The following is a 4506-nucleotide window of genomic DNA, read 5'->3' on the forward strand; positions in this document are numbered from 1 at the left end:
GATCAAGGCGCCGCGCTAAAGCGAGCGGAAAAGCTGAAGCAAAACTGGAAACCATGCAACAAGAGCTGGTCGGCTTAAAGCAACATATCTCCAACATGGCACAGGCTATCTTTGGTAAGAAGCAAACCCTGATCTTGTACTTTGTAAAAAAACTTAGTATGAAGAAGTTACTGACCATCATTATCCCTTATATAGGTCCGAGAGCCGCCAACCTTTAGGATGGCCGTATCTTGATGTTAAAGGCGATTTACACATTAACAGAACAACTGTATATCAGAAGCGTGCTAACCGTGAAGGTAGTGATGGGCGCCAAGGAACCCATAACATCAATCAAAAAGATGCTTGGCTACTTATCTACCCTTCCGCCTCAGATAGGTGAGCTAACCCGATTAGCTGCCCAGAAAGGGGTGCTCACTATGTTGAGTCGGTGCTTAGCATACGCTCCAGAGCTAAAACCCGAAGAAGTAGCAGCAGGCTTTCCCCAGCTCAAGGACGACGGGTCAGAATTTACTCAAGATGATTATCAACGCGTTGTCAAAGAATCTCGCTCGGCGGCGACTCAGCTTGCAGCAAGCTTGGATTTGTCATAGTATCAAGCTGCTTATGATGACAAGAATAAGAAAATAAATCCGCCGACCTTTGTGATAACCAGCTTGACTCCGCGTCGGCCCAAGAACCCTTTTGATTTGGAGGCGGACCTCTTGACATTTTTGAATGATGAAGATGAATTCGTCGCCTTATCCAAGTGTAATTGGGTGTTGGGCGACTTACAACTTGATGTCGGCCAGAGCTCAAAGCAAGCTGACCCAGGGACACCAGCAGAGTAGTTCTTCATGGAATTGGCCATCAGAGCCATGTAATAGGTTATTGTAGAAAACAACCGTGTTCTGTGATTTCTTTAAAACCCTAATGTCACCCTCAGGGCGCCTTATGATGCTTGACCCGCCATGTCAGTAGAGATTTTGATCATCAATCTGTTAGGCTAAAAACATACATCAAACCACCTCAGTGAGTAATGGATGATAATAAATGATAACCGACTCAAGATGTTTCGGCGAGTCGGAAAAATTTGCAAAACCTTGTGGCAGTCCCAGGAAGGTGAAAGTAAGAATTTCGTCGGCTCGTTCAAGTCGCGACAGGATAGGACGAGTTATATAAACTCAAGTGCTACCCGAGGGAGACTTTTTGTGTAAAAAAGCTCAAGTATTTAGACCGGCTGATCTGGCACGAGTCAAGCTTCAATGAAGCAGGTTCAGTGAACCAATGGTTTCTCTATTTTCCATGTGGGGCGCTAGCCGGTACCATGCATGTTTTAACCACGGCGAGTTCAGGGTCCATAAAGCGGAGTAACTCACCAAGAGTTCATGGGTCCATATGGCGATTCGGCCAACACACAGTCCACTATAACCATTTGTAATGCGGTAATTTTTCGCAGGCCAAATGGATAGTAAGGCTGATCTCAATGAGAGGAAGCCCCCAAGTGACCTATGATTAGGCGAAAGACCGGTCATAGGATTGTAGAAGCGTATACGCTCTTACCACAAAACGACTTGGGAGAAAATAGCCCCCAAGTAAGCCGGCCTAATCCACAGAATCATATAAGGCGCCTATGTTTGGGTCGCGCGCTTGTAGCGACTTGATCCTCTTTGGCTTATAGATACCCACTGTTGTAATAAGTGCAGCATGGCGACTTATGCTCTCTGGTATGGATAGCGTCCATGCTTGGGCGACTTGTCGAGGAGCAATAAAAATCCATACTTTCAATAAGATGAAATAGCTGGAAAGCCCCAGAATTCGTGGGCATCAATTTTATTGCTTCATAAAAATGAAAGACTTACAATTTTCAAGAGAAGAAAAAACAGAACCAATAGCTCAAGTGTAATAAGGCAGCAAGTGGGCTATGTTCCAGGGGCAAGTTGACTCGGCCTCCGTGGTTGGCCGATCAGGCCGAAGATCCACCAGATAGTATGACCCGTTGCGAAGGCTTTTGCTGACGACGAACGGTCCTTCCCATGGTGGTGATAACTTATGCATGCCAGTGCGATCTTGGATCAATCGAAGCACTAAGTCGCCCTCCTGAAAAGTTCGGCTCTTGGCCCGGCGGCTATGGTAACGCTGCAAGTCGTGCTGATAAATAGCCGATCGGGCGGCAGCCAAGTCGCGTGCTTCCTCCAAAGCGTCCAAAGAATCTTGACACGCCAACTCGTTATCCTGTTCCATATGAGCAGCAACTCTGGGCGAGTCATGCCTAATGTCAGTGGGAAGAACAGCTTCTGCTCCGTATACCAGGAAAAAAGGAGTAAAACCCGTAGAACGGTTTGGGGTGGTTCGGATGCTCCACAGTACTGAAGGCGACTCCTCAACCCAACACCCTGGGGTGCGCTCCAGGGGAACCATAAGTCGGGGCTTGATTCCTCGCAACACTTCCTGATTCGCCCGTTCCGCTTGCCCATTATATTGTGGATGAGCAACCGCAGATACATCAAGCCGAATGTGTTCATGGTGACAAAACTCCTGCATCGCTCCTTGTGATAGATTACTACCATTATCAGTAATAATGTTGTGTAGATATCCGAATTGGAAGATCAGTTTTTTCAAGAACTTGACCGCTGTTTCCGCATCGCAAGCACCAACAGGTTATGCTTCGACCCACTTGGTGAATTTATCAACCGCCACCAGTAGATGTGTTTTTTTTGTTGGATGACATCTTAAAGGGGCCAACCATGTCTAGCCCCCAGACCGCAAAAGGCCAAGTAATAGGTATCATCCTTAGTTCTTGAGCCGGCACATGAGCCTGTCATCCGTAACGCTGACAGCCATCACATCGACGAACTATCTCCTCTGCGTATGCATGAGCCGTCAACCAAAAGAATCCGTGACGGAACGCCTTTGAGACCAGGGAACGTGACCCGGCATGATGCCCACAATCTCCGGCATGGATGTCGTTCAGAATTACGCACCCTTCTTCGAAAGAAACGCATCGTTGGAATACCCCAGAAATGATTCGCTTATATAATTCGCCATTGATGATGACCATAGATTTGCTCCGACGAACAATTTGGCGAGCCAACACCTCATCCGAAGGTAACTCACCTCGTGCAAGATATGCCAAATAAGGAAGAACCCAATCCGGCGTAACACGGAGAGCCGCCACAACCTCGGACTCAAGGTCTGGTATTGCCAACTCCTCTTCTAAGGGCAACCTCACGGAAGGATTATGCAAAATATCCAGAAAAACATTGGGAGGAACTGGCTTACATTGTGAGCCGAGACGTGAAAGGGCATCAGCTGCTTCGTTAAGTCGCCGGTCGATATGATCAACTTGATAGCCATGGAAATGACCCGCCACATCAGACACGGCCCTTCTGTAAGCCGCCATCAGGGGGTCCCGAGAATCCCAAGTACCTGAAACTTGTTGAGCCACCAGATCAGAATCGCCAAGACATCTAACACGCGTGAGGTTCATCTTCTTGGCGAGTCGCAAACCATGAAGCAAGGCTTCATACTCTGCAGCATTGTTGGTGCATGGAAACATGAGTCGGAGAACATAACAGAATTTGTCTCCCTGGGGCGAAATCAACACCACGCCAGCCCTCGAGCCTTCCAATTGCATAGATCCATCAAAGTAAATAGTCCAGTACGTGAGGTTAGGCCTGTCTTCCGGAATCTGCAATTCGGTCCAATCATTGACGAAGTCGACCAATGCCTGGGATTTGATGGTCGTGCGAGGGGTGTACCGCACGTGGTGTGGCCCAAGTTTGATTGGCCATTTGGCGATTCGCACTGTTGCTTCTCGGTTTTGGATGATGTCCCCAAGAGGAGCGGAGCTAACCACCGTGATGGGATGCTCTTGGAAATAGTGTTTGAGCTTCCGACTCGCCATAAAGACCCCATAGACCAGCTTCTGCCAGTGCGGGTAACGTTGCCTGGAGAGGGTTAGCACCTCGCTAATGAAATACACCGGGCGTTGTACCGGATATTCCTTCCCTTCTTCCTTCCGTTCGACAGCTACTGCCACGCTGACCGCCTTGGAGTTCGCCGTGATATATAGAAGCATCGGTTCTTTTTTAGTCGGGGCGGCCAAAACTGGCGGGTTGACCAGCTGCTGTTTCAAGGCTTCAAAAGCTTCATTGGCCTCGTCTGTCTAAACAAAACGGTCAGATTTCTTAAGCAACTGATAGAGGGGAATAGCTTTCTCCCCCAGGTGGCTTATGAAGCGACTTAAATCCGCGATACGACCCGCCATGCGTTGAACTTGATTGATATTCGCTGGTTTCCCAAGCGAAGTAACTGCCTCAATTTTGTCAGGGTTGGCCTCAATGCCGCATTCGGACACCAGGAAACCCAACAACTTTCCCGCGAGAACGCCAAAGACACATTTGGTGGGATTAAGCTTCATTTGATATACCCGCAGGTTGTCAAAAGTTTCCGTTAGATCTTCCAAGAGCGTCTCCCTCCTGCGAGTCTTAACCACAATGTCGTCAACGTAAGCGTGGACGTTGTGTC

Source organism: Hordeum vulgare, chromosome 3H, assembly GCF_904849725.1.
Source record: "Hordeum vulgare subsp. vulgare chromosome 3H, MorexV3_pseudomolecules_assembly, whole genome shotgun sequence".
Classification (NCBI taxonomy): Eukaryota; Viridiplantae; Streptophyta; class Magnoliopsida; order Poales; family Poaceae; genus Hordeum; species Hordeum vulgare.